The 17,712-nt window shown below is 33.4% G+C and overlaps 1 long non-coding RNA gene and 2 other non-coding genes across 3 annotated transcripts; 2 read left to right on the forward strand and 1 right to left on the reverse strand.

Annotated features, from left to right (window-relative positions):
- The first annotated feature begins 243 nt into the window (after positions 1-243).
- On the forward strand, positions 244-315 carry TRNAP-AGG. The gene has a single exon. It is a non-coding gene; the product is annotated as a tRNA-Pro (tRNA).
- A 68-nt stretch (positions 316-383) lies between these two features.
- TRNAP-UGG lies at positions 384-455 on the forward strand. The gene has a single exon. It is a non-coding gene; the product is annotated as a tRNA-Pro (tRNA).
- On the reverse strand, positions 395-13,468 carry LOC109172448. Its single transcript, XR_002052751.1, has 3 exons — positions 13,457-13,468; positions 12,219-12,222; positions 395-454 (listed from the first exon to the last, which is right to left on the reverse strand). It is a non-coding gene; the product is annotated as an uncharacterized LOC109172448 (long non-coding RNA).
- Between the last annotated feature and the right edge of the window lie 4,244 nt (positions 13,469-17,712).

Consider the following 17,712-nt stretch of genomic DNA (forward strand, 5'->3'; position numbering starts at 1 on the left):
AATAATCTATAATTGAAGGACGAAATACCCTTGTATTTAACGATATTTAAACTGTTTTGTTGATAAATGACCAAAAATGATCATGTAACAATAATACTAGGACTAAAAGTAGATGTTCTAATAAAAAATGACTTAAATTTGATTGCCACCTGTAAATCTAGGACAAAAATGAAATTAACTCTTACTAATATTTATAACATCAATAACGCTCAAAATAAAAACAATGACAATAGCACCAACAAAGGGCATTTGGTCTAGTGGTATGATTCTCGCTTAGGGTGCGAGAGGTCCCGAGTTCAATTCTCGGAATGCCCCAAATATTTTATTTCATTTAAACTAGAATTTTATTTTCTATATAAAAAACGAAAGACTATAACAATCGTGGGCATTTGGTCTAGTGGTATGATTCTCGCTTTGGGTGCGAGAGGTCCCGAGTTCGATTCTCGGAATGCCCCTTTCCATGAATTTTGAACCTCTAGACAACCGGGACTATGGAGCATTGGGTTTCCCGTTTGGGGGAAGATTTATGGTAATTTATCAACCTATTTTAGAAGTAAGTAAATTCACGTTTATATACATTTCGAATTATACGAGTTGGTACTATTCGAATAGATCTGTTAACTTTTTTTTTCTTTGTATTCTTTTTTTTTTTTAGAAAGGAATTTTTTTTTAGTTTTACAATAAAATAAGTTATAAATTACATAAAATTTATAATGATATTAGGTTAATATAAATATAAATTCTAGCTTCATATTAGTATGAGTAATATAATTATTGTTGTTGTTGTTATTTAACAGCTTAAATGTCCTTTCAAAAAAAAAAAAAAACAGCTTATATGTATTAATTAAAAGTTTTTATTAATTATTAAAAGTTTAAAAGGTTATTTGATAAATACAAAGTAAAAATTTTAGTTTTTAATAATATGAATAATTTCTAGTCTACTACGGCAAATTACCATTACACCATGGACTATGGTCTATTTTACATTGTGGATCCTAATCCAAAACGATATTCAAGTTATATACATACTTACAGTTTACATATTATATACATTTAGTTAATAGATTATTTATCTGTAAATAAACTAAATGTACATAATATGTTATATGCATGTACATAATCTAAATGACATTTTGTACCAGAAACCCTAGTCCATGGTATAACAATTGGTCTACTACTGATATAACTATTAGTATTACTCAATATTTAGATATAGACAATAATTTTAACATAGTTAAATAATTCTATAAATGTCCTAATGGGCACCATAAAACTAAACTGAGCTTGAACACGTTATTATCATTTTCGATGTAAAAAATTGACATATCTAAATTTGTAATGCCTCAAATTAAAAAACATTAATTAATGATATAACAAACTAATTACTCATGCTTATCACTAGTCAGCGTATCTTATAAATTTTTAATGACAAGACTTTCCTTTGCTTTTCCTTTTCCTTTTTCCTTTTACTTTTATATATTTTTAAAATCACTACAAATACCGAGTCCAATTTACTATTTCTTGTGTTATCTGTGCACCCGACAACTATATTCGTGATAAATATAAACTTATAAATAATCATTAAAGAAATATTTATATTGTTTAGAGTTCAATAATTATGGTAGATCTTTTGAATTGAAATTTTTATAGTTTAATATCAAAATTTAAAACCTTAGTATAAAGTTTAGTCCATTTTAAAAATTCATTCAAATAATTTACAGTTCAATTTGAATTGACATACAATTTCGTACAGAATTGATCAAATTCATTAAAATATCTCATTTACTTCTATATTGTCAAGATCTAACACTTATTGCCCACACGGGTTTAGCTCATTGATTCAGTAGACAGAATTTGAGAGAAGAGATCAAACAAAGATTTGAACTTCGGCAACAGCAGTATGAGATTTGTCCAAAGTACGAAATTTTCAATCATTTAATTGAAATTTTTGGATTTTCAATTCTGAACTAATAAATCAATCATTTTCACTTATATTTTAATTGAAATTTTTGGATTTTGTTTTCGAAAAATTGTATCAATCTTTAAATCTGAATACGAAATCTTTTAAAATTTAATATTAAATTATCAAAGTTTAAAGATATATCTATAATTGTCAGAACACTCGAAGGTTTCAACTTTTACACAAACAAGAAAATGCCAATAAAATGTATATTTTTACAGCATAATAATTCAAACGTTTAATAATGATAAAACATGGATTTTAATATATAATTAAAAAATAAAAAAAATTACATTTGCATTTCACCGTCATGTATATCATGTTTTGCCAGCTTTTTTTAATAGTTATCCCATGAAAGAATGGAGAAAAGGCAGCTTTCCGTGATTGAAAATTACTTAGAAAGAGGAGAGTGGACTTGGGATAATTTATTATATTTCACCATCATATGATGGGTAAAGGTAATTAATCGCTACCTCAATACACACTCTAAAATAATAATTGTGTCTACGTCATCTTAAAAAAATGTACTCTGTAATTAATTACTTATACCTTGCAGTTACTATTTGCACTGACAAATTCTGCTCCTATATAATTGTAGAGGTAAATTGCTCTAATGAAGACCCTGTGTAATAAAATTGAATTGGTAAAAATCAAATTCGTAACTTTTTAGTATAAAATTATGTGCAACTCACTCATACATTCCTTTCAGGGTGGAGTTTTTAAATCTTTAACATGCTCAATCATGTCACATACAAACAAGATAACAAAGTAAGTGTATGTATATAGTTTATACATTCCTAGTTACATTGAGAAAGGTATCTACAGGTCAGCCTTACGCTGTAGTTTGGAATAACTTTTTTTACATGGAATCAAAGCACTCTCAATTATGGTAATATATAACTTCCTTACATTAAAATTGTCGGAAGAATTTGAACTTTTCTTATTACTAAACTGTCCTTAGATCAGAAATTTTTGTATATCATTTTTTACTCAATGTCTAAGGTAAACAATGATGGATGAAAATGATAAATTTATGAGTAACCAACGAACAAGACTTGGACCTCGCTCTCAAATTAGTTAATAATAACATGATAAATAAAAAAAATTCATACAATTTTGGATAAAATCTTTTGTGAATCAAATTGATAAAGGTTCCCATAAATTAAGTACATAAAAGATAATTAAGAAGGCGCAAATTATGCTGTGCAACCGTGTGTACCATGTATGGTGCACACAGTTGCAAAAACGACGTCATTTTGATTAAAAACGCGCGTCTCACTTTAAAAAAAAAAAAAAATTAGGTTCAATTTCCGGTAATAGTATTTTTTTTTTTTTTGTGCATAATTTGAATTATATATCCACAAATTCATAACTATATATTCACAAATTCATAACTATATATCCACAGTGAATGAATAACACAAAATCCAGAATGAATGAACTAAATACCCACAATGAATGAACTAAATATCCACAATGAATGAACTGAATATCCATAAATTCATAACTATATATCCACAAATTCATAACTATATATCCACAATAATGCTGTTAAGGAGAATCGAAACTGAAATTTTTTTTTTAAATAGGATGCGCGTTTTTAGTCAAAACGACATCGTTTTGCAACCGTGTGCACCATACATGGTGCACACGGTTGCACAGCATAACTATTGTTAAGAAGGTGTCCCTTAATTGGGCCAGCCCAATGCGATAGGGATTAATCTGATTATGGTACGGGGTTAAAGGTGTCTCCTACAGTTAGGGCCTGCTCAGGACACCTCCAATAGTTATTGGTCCACACAGATGTGTGGATCACGGTCTAAAAACGATGTTTAATTTTATTTTTTTGCGCGCCCAGTTACGCTATACATTTTTATAATTCATAATTTACATTATTCTAAAATATAATGTACATTATTCTAAAGCATAACATACATTATTTTAAAACATAATGTACATTATATTACTCCAAATGTTTCATTATTCTAACACGTAATGTATATTATCTAACACATAATGTACATTATTCTAATTGGTAATGTATATTATTTTACACATAATACACATTATTTTTACTCATAACATTTACGACGATATTTTTAGACTGTGATTCACACAGTTATGTGTACTATCGTCCACACAATAAATAGCCGGACACCTTATGGCATGAGAAAAAAAAAAAAAGATAATTAAGAAGGTGGAAGAATTCTTTTGCAGACAAATGGAGCCCACTGCCCACGTGCTGATTTGAAACCCCTCATAGTTTATGTTATTTTAATTATTTTTTTGAGAAAATGTTATTTGAATTATAATCCTTCGAGAAGCATTGATATGTATGACACTAAGGCATTTCCATGTTTAGGTAGTATGCGTATCTTAAACTTTCCAAATAAGAACACACAAACTTCATTACGTGTTCGGCAAAGGGAAAAGTTTAAGGTTTTCGGGTTAGATTTGTTCTAGAGACTAGCTACCTTTCCCTTACTATACCAAAACCAAGTGTAATTCCTTTTAAAAGAGGCGGATTCGATTAGCTAGTAAGAAATTAAAGTGAATTTAGTGTTTATTTCTTGAAGAGCAGGTCTTGCCAGAACCATTCATTGATCTTTTAACTTCATATTAAGATTAGGACAATTGTCCCAAAAGAGGTGGGTGAATGGATTGAACATGAGTCTTGTATATAATGGTTACGAGTTTGATTTTTACAAATATCTTCTCGATTGAGTTTGTTGCACATGATCTTTCTAGTGTGATTTGTCTCTTCTGTGTAATTTGCGGACTAATATACAAAAAAGAGTTTACTTAGTGCACACTCTCGAATAATAGTTGTATATTTCTCTCATAAAAAAAATGTTTTTTTTCTTTTTTTTTTTTTTTTTTTCGCTCATGGCCTAGTCTATCTTCTTCCTATTTTATATTCTAGTCTTCCTTTAGCTTTCTTTTTATTTCATTTTAAAAAGAAAATGACACTTTAGTCTTTTTTTTTTGGGAGGTAGGGAAGGGGTTACTTAACAAGACTAGCGTCGCGCTCTATCGACACCCTTTTGGAGTGCCACCATCGCTCTATCAACCTCAAGTTATCTCATAATTTTCATCGGAGCTGAGGGTCTTGAAACTCAATCCAACCACAATTCCTTCGATGAGCCACCTTAGCAAGCCTATCAGCCACTACATTAAGGTTACGGGAAATAATGTGGTTGACGGTTAAGTTATAAGGAAATAGCTAACATAGTCATTAAGTTATTGGTGTCAAAACTTTTAATTCTTAAGTTTTTCTCAAAGTGATACTTTTGAAATATAATGATATGAAATTACAATTTTAGTTAATTGTCTAGTTAAGAAGACTATTTGATAAAAACTTAATTAATGGATAAGTAAAAGTGACAACACACTAAAACCTAAAGTCCGGCGAACTAGAACAATCGGTGAACACTCCGTACAATTTACGAAAATGTTGACAAAATTTTCTTTGTAATGAAAGAGTTGAGAGAAGAGAGGAAAACAGAGATTTTGCAAGTTCAAAATCAGCAGCAAAACATTCTGCCCCACACCAAGCTTTTATAGGAGATGAAGAAATTAATAGCATAATCCACGGCATTAACATCTGAAATAAATCAGATATGTAACCCCCATAACGTGCAACTTTAATCTGGAATTCAATTCTAAAAAATAATTTGGAATTAACTCATAATTAATTCCTAACGGATCAGAATTAACACTGCCAGAACGGTACTCTGAGCAGTACCCACGAATAGTTGTCTGAAGGTTACGAGTGGTCAACCATTCAACATAACTGAGCCGTCCGAATGTAAACTAAGTTTACTCTTCAGATTTACTACTCAGACAGTGGCTCTGAGTTGGAAAAAATTATACAAAAATTTGGCATAACATAACTCATAAGGCCGCTCTTCGGATTTACTACTCAGATAGTGGCTCTGAGTTGGAAAAAATTATACGAAAATTTGGCATAACATAGCTCATAAGGCCAGCCAAACCTTTTCTGACTCATTTTGAGATTTGATTTGCACACCCTCTGTGCGCGAGAGAGAACATCTATGCTATACAATTCAATTTGCCTTTAAAAGACTCTATATATATAGGGGTGCAAACCTACTTCCCAAACTAATGTGGGACAGGTGCTTTTACAAAACCTTTCCACTTTCATTTTCCAACTCAAATGAGTCTACTTTGAGAATAAATTTCTTATTCACTCATTACCCATTTTGAGCGTACAATATATCAATCTCTTCGTCTCGCTCCAAAGAACCGGCCTAAATCCACTATGATCCGACCCAAATTAGAAGTGGACCCCACATATATTTGTACCACAAAATAGCCACTTAAATGTCAATGTCTTCCCAGATCGATAGATATGGTCAATTCTCAGTATTCTATTGGGCACCAATACTCACTTAAACATGCTCATATGTGTGGTTGTGTGTATTGTTATAATTCCATCTCAATTTCGTTAAAAAAAAATGAGTTAATACTCAAGAAATAGGGTCCTAATGGTATTACTCCAATGAAGTTGATTTGGGTACAAAGATTAACATTTTTTTGTGGATCTTAATAAGGGGAAGAAGAATAAGGAACCATCCCAAATGGGATGAAGGATGAGAAATTACCATTACGATCCTATTTCTAATAGTCAACTAACATAATTTTTAACAAATGACTAAATGGTGTAAAATCATCAAAATCAATGACTAAATTGAGCACAAAAAGTCATTTAAGACTAAATTGAGTAAAACCAGTATAATCGAGGACTATATTAAGTATTAACTCAAAATATATATATATATATATATATATATATATATATATATATATATATATATATATATATATATATATAAAACGACACTTAAACTTAAAAGATTCTCTCGCTTAATAAGTCAATCTTTTGGTTGAGTTGGTACATAGTAGAGATATGGTACCTAGAAGAGGCAAACCCAATTACATCAAGTTTTTAAAGAATGGTCAATGTAACGATTCTAAACAAAAATTGTGAAAGCTAAGATATTTTCTTACTCTAATATTGAACTTATCTTGATTTGAAAATTGAATTGTCGATCCAAATGGCCACCATTCATTTCATGTTGGGCATGCAAAGGCAGGCAGACATGCATGTCCTTGATTCTATAACAGATATTGGGGAAACAATTGGAATTGAATGTCGTGCGTGTAATTATAAGTGATGAGATTTACAAGGCACATCAATATGAATGTTGTGGGTGGGTTGTTTGTGATTTGAAGCTGTGCATTTCCGAGGAATTAAGGTGTGTTTGGTTCGTACATGGAAATCAGAATCGTAATGAGAATAAAATACTTAGTAATGGTAATGGTAATAGGTTTTGGTAAAAGTATTTTGCATATTTGGTTATCAATATTGTTGTTTGTTTATGTATGATCCTATCATGAGAATAAAAGTTTTAAAAATACAAGAACAAAAAAATCAAGACAATTTATTCTAGGAATAAGGTTCAAATTGGCCACTGAACGTAACCTGAAAATGCAATTAGGCCACTGAAAGAAAAAAAGTGCAATTAGGCCACTGAACACTCCAAAAACGTGTAATTAAGCCACTAAACACTCCAAATGTATGCAATTTCACCGGATAGCAGGTTACCTGCTTAAGTGGCAGCTGAGGTGGCATTTTTAATAATTTTTAAATAATTTTTAATAAATTTTAATAATAAATTTAAAAATAATAATAATAAATAAACCCCGTCGTTTTTTTTTTTTAAAAATTATTATTAAAATTTATTAAAAATTATTTAAAATGCCAACTCATCTGCCACGTAAGCAAGTAACCTGCTAAAATTGATGGTAACTTGCTATTAAGTGAAATTGTATACATTTGGAGTGCTCAGTGGCCTAATTGCACTTTTTTTTTTCATTCAGTGGCCTAATTGCATTTTCAGGTTACGTTCAGTGGTCAATTTGAATCTTATTCCTTTATTCTAATATAAAGACATCCAAAGAACCAATATGAACAAAAATAAAAATAAAAACAAAAATTTAAAAGCATTAATTCAAACTAAAAAATCAAATTACTCATTAGGAGGGAGAATAATGGAATGAAATCTAATAGATTTTCTAATTAAGGAAGTAATTAAATATCATGGTAGTGCTCTAGAAACCTGTAAATCAAACAATAACAATGACTTTGATTCTCATTTCTGATAGCTATATACCCATGAACGACCAAACACATCCTAAGAGTTTTCTTTCCTTTTTGATCATCTGCTCTTCCAATGTTTCCCACTTGTTTCCTAGGATCTTTCCGATATTTCTTCTCTCTTTAATGTAAGAATATGGTTTCGTGGCTGTTTTGGGCAAATCAGTAGCTATTAACATATCACAAGTTTTGGTATGCTTCATTCCACTTGCGTATTTGACTCTAAAAACTTAATTAAATTGCATATTGTTCTAAGGATTATCGGATGAAATGTTTACTATTCCACCAAAAATTATAATTACTAGTGAATATACAATTTTATTTTTTTTTATATTTGCAGAGCTGTTAACATCACATTTCAATAGCAAAATCAAGCATTTATTGCTATGCGGCAAAAAATTATAACTAGTAGCAAATGTGTAATTTTATTTCTTTACAATTGTGTAACAACCACTACAACGTTTTGATATCATGATGTTGGACTTGATCCTCTAAATCAATGCTCAATAATAATTAAATTAATTATGTTTCAATAGGTTGAGAAAATATGTTTAAACAGATACTACAATTAATAGAGTCAATAGTATTTAAAAAAAAATTAATAATTGAATTTAATTAAGACAAATTCAAGCATTATATCAACCTCGTTTTGGAAACAAGTTGAGGTTCGGAGAGACTTTAATGTCTTTATATGTATGTATAAAAGCAATCACAGGTAAAGTATCTTCAATTTTTACTCGGTACAAGGATCGGAATTGGTCAGGTAGTTAGTTTGGTAACCATAATGTTTTAAGTTTGACTTATAGTGAGAGCTGTGTTTATTTATTAGGACTATTAGGACTCTATTATCCATATTAGACTAGGACTATATTATTCGTGTTAGACTAGGATTCTATCTAGCATCTCTATATATTCGCTCCCTGTACTCTCAGACATTATTATTGAATACAACACAATTATATTCTCATCTGGTATCAGTTAGTCAGGGTTTTCTTTTCCAACATCCATGTTCCTCACTTCGTAGCAGTAGCCGATGGCATCAAACCAAGATACACCGTATCAGAAGCAGTCCGGTCAACGACGTGACGTTGATGATCCGTGTCAAATTTGTAAAGGTTCCGGCCACACGGGAGCCAATTGTGTATGGCGTTATGATGATCCGTGTCAAATTTGTAACCGTTTTGGTCACGCGGGAGCCAATTGTTTTTGGCGCTATGATGATCCGTGTCAAATTTGTAACCGTTTTGGTCACACGAGAGCCAACTGTTTTCGGCGTTATTTAGGGGCTCCGGGTTTTCAAGCTAATGTGGTCGTCTCTGGTGATAATGGTGATTCCAACGGTCCTCATCAGTGGTTCCCTGACACTGGTGCTACAAATCATGCTACGCCTGATTCTTCTTTGATGACTTCTGCGACAAGTTATGATGGCCCGGAGACTCTGCGAGTCGGCAATGGTACAGGTTTGCCTATTGTTAATGTTGGTTCTGCTTCGTTAGCCACTGATTCTATGTCTTTTAAGTTACATGATGTTTTGCATGTCCCTGGTCTCTCTTCTTCTCTATTATCTGTCCAGCGTTTTGCAAAGGACAATAATGTTTTCTTTGAGTTCCACCCTCTTTGTTTCTATGTGAAAGACATTTTGACCAAGAAGGTTCTTTTTAAGGGACATGCGTCTAGGGGTCTCTACACATGGCTTGCGTCTTCTGCTTCCCCTGCTGCATTTGTTACTGCACGGTCCTCTTACGTTTGGCACATGCGGTTGGGGCATCCTCATTCTCGAGTCTTACGTAAAATTCTAGCGTCTTCGTCTGTTGGTACATTTAATTCTAGTGATCTTCCCAATGTCTGTTCCTCTTGTCAATTAGGAAAATCTTCTCGTTTTCCTTTGTCTCGTGTCGAAACTACTAGTACGCATCCTTTGGAATTAATTTATTCAGATATTTGGGGGCACTGCGCCATTACTTTCTGCGTCTGGCTTTAAACATTTTGTGTTGTTTGTGGATGATTACACTCGTTATATGTGGTATTATCCCATGCGTGCTAAATCTGATTTGTATGCTATATTTGATAAGTTTCGGTCACTAGTTGAACGTTCCTTTTCTCGCAAGATTATTTCTTTTCAATCTGATTTAGGGGGAGAATATAAAAAGCTTGGTTCCGCTCTTGCGTCCTTAGGTATTCGTCACAGGCAATCATGTGCGTATACTCATGAACAAAATGGCAGGGTAGAACGTAAGCATAGGCATGTTGTTGAAACGGGACTAGCATTAATGGCTCAATCCTCTGTTCCGTCTCGTTTTTGAGATTATGCTTTTGAAACTGCGGTTTATCTAATCAATAAAATGCCCACTCCTGTCTTATCTGATAAATCTCCTCATTATCTTTTGCATCGGTCTCCTCCATCTTATTCATATATGCGTGTTTTTGGGTGTTTATGCTTTCCAAATCTGCGTCCCTATAATCGCAACAAACTACAGTTTCGGTCATCCCCTTGTGTCTTTCTAGGATATCCTCCGTCTTTTCGTGGCTATCGTTGTTTAGACACTAACACTAACAAGGTTTTTATCTGTCGCCATGTAAGATTCGATGAGGCTGTCTTTCCTTTTGTTGCTTCTGTGGATTCGCAGGTTCCAAAACCACGCCCGGAGCCGTGGGGTGTTGCACCAATTGTTTCTGGTGGTGATCCGACTATTGTCATGGCTCGTGACCCTCCTGCCGCGCCCATAGCCGCTTCTGACCATCACCGCCAGCAGCCTGCTACTGCCGAGCCCGTGACCGAGTCCGAGCGGACAGTCACGGACCAGCCGGCTCCTCGGCCAAGAGGCCGGCCTCGTGGTCGGTCTCGTCCCGCGCCCTCACCCGTTCGCTCTCATGGAATGAATACGAGAAGTTCGGGACCACATGATCATGTTGCTTTATCTGCTGCTGCTGTTACTCCTAAACCTACATGTTTTACTCAAGCGGTTAAATTTCCTGAATGGCGGGATGCAATGGATTTGGAATTTAATGCCTTGGTGCACAACAATACATGGAGGCTTATTCCCTTTAAATCAGGTATGAATGTAGTTGGATGTTAGTGGGTGTTTAGAACCAAGAGAAAGGCTGATGGTTTGATTGAGCGTTACAAGGCTCAGTTAGTTGCCAAGGGATTCAATCAGATTGCCGGCGAGGATTTCTTTGAGACCTTTAGTCCCGTTGTTAAACCGACTACGGTACGTCTTCTTTTATCCTTAGCTATTTCTCGTGGATGGACTATTCGACAGTTGGACATACACAATGCTTTTCTAAATGGCAATCTCGCTGAGACGGTTTATATGCGCCAGCCCCCTGGTTATGAAGACAAACGATGCCCGGGCACGTTTGTCTCCTTCAACGTTCTTTATATGGGCTTAAGCAAGCTCCCCGTGCTTGGTTCACTCGTTTGCATGATTTTCTGGTTTCTGCTGGTTTCTCACCTTCCAAGACGGATGTCTCTCTATTTATATATTCACATGGCAATACTCGTCTATATTTTCTGGTTTATGTGGATGATATTTTGGTTATGGGATCTGATCCAGCTCATGTGACTGCTCTTATAGACAAGTTGGCTCTTGAGTTTAAAGTTCGTGATATGGGTGTGCCCTCGTTCTTTCTGGGTATTGAGACCATTCCGTTGCCTGATGGCATACTTCTGTCTCAACAACGGTACATGAAGGATATTCTAAAACGAGCAGGTATGGTTGATTGCAAGCCCGTGGCTACTCCGGTTTCAACCACGAAGGCCGAGACTGATGCCGTGGTACCATACGCTGATCCCACTCAGTATCGCAGCTTTGCAGGTGCTCTGCAATATCTTACGGTAACTCGGCCTGATCTTTCCTATGCAGTCAATCGTTTGTGTCAACACATGCACTCTCCCTCTACTCCGGATTGGGCGGCTCTCAAGAGGGTGTTACGGTATGTAAATGGGACACTACATCTTGGTCTTAAGATTACGTCTTCTCCTTCTCTAGATATTCATGCATATTCTGATTCGGATTGGGCTGGCAATCCTGATGATCGCAAATCTACTAGTGGTTTTGCTGTATTTTTGGGGACCAATCTTGTCTCATGGGTTTGTCGAAAACAACGTACTGTGGCTCGTTAATCAACTGAGGCTGAATACAAAGGACTGGCTGATGTCTCTGCAGAGGTTACCTGGCTCGTCTCTTTGATGAAGGAAATCGGGTTTGCGCCACCTTCTGTGCCCAAACTCTGGTGTGACAATCTGGGAGCTACTTATCTGTGTGCTAATCCGGTGTTTCATGCTCGCACCAAGCACATTGAGATCGACTACCACTTTGTTCGTGATAAAGTCGCGAAGAAGGAATTACAAGTCAATTTTATTTCTACCAAAGATCAGATAGCGGATATTTTTACTAAGTCTCTTTCGTCTGTACGTTTTAATTTACTCCGTTGCAAGCTCAATGTTTTGGCTGACCAACCTTGTGCTTGAGGGGGAGTATTAGGACTATTAGGACTCTATTATCCATATTAGACTAAGACTATATTATTCGTGTTAGACTAGGATTCTATCTAGCATCTCTATATATTCGCTCCCTGTACTCTCAGACATTATTATTAAATACAACACAATTATATTTTCATCCTATTAACCTTCTCAGTTTGAATCGACAAATTATGAACAACTTAAGTTAATTTACTTCTTTATAATTATTTATCTACTAATATTACAAAATGAACTTTACTTATAGCGCACATTCAAATAAAACATCTTATCCTTAATTAGTGAGCTTTTTGTCACACCAGTTACCCTAGATTTTGAGATCTCAAAATCCACCCCACCAAGAAGTCAACAGCCTCGAATAATCAACTATTAATTTGTAGACATAGAGTCTAGTAATTTGGTTCATATATATAGACTCTGTTTGGCTGAGCTTATAATTTATTTTAACCTACTAATAATTTATAAGCTCTGTTTGGTAATGTTCTCAAAATAGAGTTTATTTTGAAGCTTCATAATTTTTTTTCCATCTTTATTTTTATTATTTTAAATAAATGACATTTCTTACCCTTCCCAATTAAAACCCTTTTGACCTTTTTCATTCTCCTATATTTTTACTCATCATCTTCCGCAACTCTTCCTTAAAGTTCTAACTCCCATCGTCAGTTCATAAATAAATGACATCATTTACCCTTACCAATTAGCATCTTATATTTTCTTCTTCTTTTTTTTTTAAAAAAAAATTTAATATATATCTCATATATATTAACAAAACAATTTTTTTTATAAATTAAATATATCTCATATATTTAATAATATAATTTTACCAAACACTTTTAAGCATAATCAACTAGTTAATAACTTTTCAGTTTTCAGCTTCTAAATTATAGTTTTTCAGCTTCTAACTTATAGTTTTTCAACTTTCAGCTACCTATTCAGCTAGGTTTGCCAAACATAGCCATAAGTACATGTTGAAGTTAGAACAAGTTCTCAGGTAAAAGGTGTAAGTATAGTTAATTTTATCCGTCAATCAAAAATGATCAAGCGTTAAAATTTAAGGAAAAAATGTTGTGGTCTTTCCGTAATTGTTGCGTGCATTTAGAATCACTTGATAGTGCATTTACAAATAATAGACAGTACACTCAGTTATCCATGATACACAAACAAGCATTTCTCAATCTATTATAATAATTATGAAAATGTCATCGCGTTTTATCCCATTTTTTTCTTATTTTCTAACTGTTGATCAACCTATATAGATGGATGAGATTAATCCTTTTAGTTAAGAACTGAGCTTGTCTCATATAATCATGGCCCTATATATTTAACATTCTTGCTTATCGGTCCTCTGCAAAAAATATATGAATAAATCTTATCCATTTCCCACAAAATAATGAATGGATAAAATCTATACTTAAAAAATAATAGAAAATGCGGTGACATTTTTTAAAAAATATGAAAAGCTTTCATTAAATCATTTAGTTGTAAAACAACATCACTTTGGGGTCAAACAGGCAACAATTTGGGAAAACTAGCATTGTTTTGAAAAGATCTTATAAAAGTATATAGAAATTTAAACAAAAGGTAGAATGAATTTTTTTGTAAACATGCAAATTTTGACACATATATGTGCGTGTGTGTGCAGATGACAGAGATTTTGGTGCAAAAGATTTCTAGTATGAAAATGCGTAAATATACATAAAATTAGTAGACTCTATCCTCTGATTATTTTAGGAATAAGCGTTAAATCTCAGATTATCTTCGATCGTTTTTTCAGAGAAGGCGTCAGAGACTCTCCAGATCTGACAGGTTTTCTATCATCTTTTCTATTTATTTTGTTTTCTTTTGGGTCTATGTTATCCCTTTATTCCTTTGACTAGTTTATTTTCTCTCGTCTCTCTGCGAGTGTTTCCATCTCGTTTCTTTGGCGAGTTTTCCTCTCGTTTCTTTGGCGAGTTCTCCTCATAAGCGTGGAATGATAAAATGGTCACATCAGAATCAGGCTTGGCTATGTTTGACCAGATCTGTGAAGAAGCGCCAAGTTCATCCAACAACTTCAGCTTCAAATTTATAAAACAGTCCGCGATCCAAGTTTTCTATAACATTGCTAGAAAATTTGTTTCTATGTCTGACTGTAAAGAATGCACTGTCATTCTAACGATCTGTATTGTAAACATTTCTGTTTATGATTAATGAATTAGCCTTTTATTTTCAAAAAAAAAAAAATGCGTAAATATACTTTACATCAATGTACTTACACTTTTACGTGATAAAATTATACTCTTTAATACTAAACTTTTATCGTTAACAACAACAAACAAACAAACAAACAACAAAAACAACAACAATAATAATATATTTTTTTTGAGTACTACTTACTCTGTTACAATGTAGTATATATTTTCGATGGTGTGAGATATCACCCATCAAAGGTTCCCCAGCCAATCGATCATGTACTTATGATGGCGGTGTGTTATGCCTTCCCGCCAACTGAGTGATGACAGGCCGACCTGGTATGGGTGACGACAGGCCCTGTGTTGGGAATGACAGGCCCTGCATTGAGAACGACAGTTTGTTATGCCTTGGCCAAACTAGGGGACGACAGAACCTGCTATGGGTGATGACAAGCCCTGTGTTGGGGGGAACAACAGGCCCTGTGTTGGGGAAGACAGTCTGTCGTCGCCCATAGCAGGTTATGTCGTCCCCTAGTTGGGCCAAGGCATAGCACACCGTTGTTCTCAAGACAGGGCATGTTGTTCCCAACGCAGGGCCGGAAGTCGGGTTACGATGCAGTGCCCAATTGCGTGCTAACCTAGATCCCACAAAGGGTGTTGGTCGATTAAGACAGCAGGATGGTGGTCATGGAAGTCGAAATCCACTAAGGAGTGTGTAACAACTCACTTGCCGAATGAACTAGCCCCGAAAATGGATGACGCTTAAGCGCTCAACCTATACTCGGTCGTCAGGGTAAGAGCTAGCTTGCTTTGAGCACTTTAATTTCTTCAAAGTAACAACGCCGGAGGCACAACTGGCAATGCGCCCTGGTCGGATGTGGAACGGTAACATTATTCAGTATATATAATTTTCGGTCTCCACGACCTTACAGCGACACCGTTTTGTCTATTCACTTATCCATTTCCTATTTACATTATTTATCAGATTAATTGATTCGGTCTATCCGGATTAATTAAATCCTATCTATTATCATATATTGTTATTGTTATTATATTGTTATTATTATTATTATCATTATTATCATCATCATCAATGATTCATTTATTCATTCATTCATTCTCTCTCTATGCACTCACTGACCAACGTAGATGATGACGTTTTCATAACAAGAATCAGTAGATGATACTGTGCCACATGTCACCAAATAAGTAATATAGTATAGCATTTTTGAATAGTATATATATATATATATATATATATATATATATATATATATATATATACATTTGCCAAAATATCAAAACTTTGACCCAATATTAAATCAAAGATTAGAGATTACCTCAAATTTATAATAAACGTATTACAATTTTATTCCATTAAAAATATAAAAAATATTTTTTTTCTTCTCCATATTTTGGTAATGATGACACAAAGTGAGGAACTCCATACTCTCCAAACTATTAAAGTATTAATAATAATTAATAATAACTCCATTATATCAATGCTTTGCTGTCACTAAAAGGTTCACAGTTCTTTTAATTAATTATTATATAATTTATTTATCAAAATAATTAAAAGATCATTAATTATTTCCACAAGTTATTAAAGAATCACATTCCAATACTATATATAGGCATAGATTATTCGAATCCCGTTAAAGCCATTGGTGCACCAACTTTAGGCATGAAGTAGTTGTCAATGATTTTTTTTTAAGGGGAAAAAGTTAAGATTAATTTTTTTTAATTATAAATTTTTTAAAATTGAGGTCAAAAACTCAATTATTAATAAATAAATAAATAAGCTTATAACTATAATGTTATAAGTTTAACTCGCAAAGAGAACGGTCTATTGACCTTCTTAGTTTGATTGTTTGAATCGACAAGCTATGAGTAGCCTACACTGATTTACCTTATTATAATTATTTGCTAGCTAGGTTTATAAGACGAGATTTTCAATATACACTCTAAAATAATAATTACAAATTTTTCTTGTTACTCAACAAATAATAATAAACAATTAATTAAATAAATAATAGTCCCATCCTCCCATACTCCTATCATCAATGGAAGGGAAGAAATTAAAGAGAAGCATGATGTAGCAAAGCTTAAAAACAAAGCATTATTATTTACACTTGTCAGTCAGATAGCCATAACACCACACCACTAGCTACTTTTTTTGTTACTTTTATTTATTTATTTATTTTTTGGTGGGTGCTTGAAATTATCGAACCCACTGTCTCGTGGCACACGGACAAAGATATTCTTTAATTTTGAATTTTCCGAATTTATGTTTAAGCTAAGCATCCAAGGTTTATTCTTTCTTTCTTTCGTTTCTTTAAGGATGATGTTACATACATGTATTCAAACGAGTTTAAATATTATTATTCTAGGGAAAATAAGCTAGGTTCCGTCCTTGTATTTATAGAAATTACGATTTTAATGCTTCAATTAATGACGTCAATATTATAAATAATTTTAATTTTTCATAAGGTGCCAGATTTTTATTCCTTTCACCTGCAAATTAAACCACATAGCTAGGGGGAAGTAAACCGCGCTAAAAAGATTCTATCTAACAGGTCTGATCGAGAAAATTTTAATAATAATTGAATTCGTAATTTTCTAGTACAAGAATTATACCCTACCCACTCAGTCACCCCTTTTGAAAAAATGGTCTGTCACATTTCATTACAAGTGTGGAGATCGTCAGTTGAGATTGGGACAAAACTATAATGGATAATTATAAATCATTAAAGTTTCAATTAATGAGTCGATGAACCAAAATCGTTACAACGTGCTACTATCTTGTGAAACAGACAGAAACACAGAGTGAAGTGCAGTGCTTTGCCACCTTTTAAAGTCGTACCCGGCATAAACATTATTAGTTTTAGTGTACATGTGGGGTCCCTCACTGAGG

The sequence above is a fragment of the Ipomoea nil genome, unplaced genomic scaffold, assembly GCF_001879475.1.
Source record: "Ipomoea nil cultivar Tokyo-kokei standard unplaced genomic scaffold, Asagao_1.1 scaffold0143, whole genome shotgun sequence".
Lineage (NCBI taxonomy): Eukaryota > Viridiplantae > Streptophyta > Magnoliopsida > Solanales > Convolvulaceae > Ipomoea > Ipomoea nil.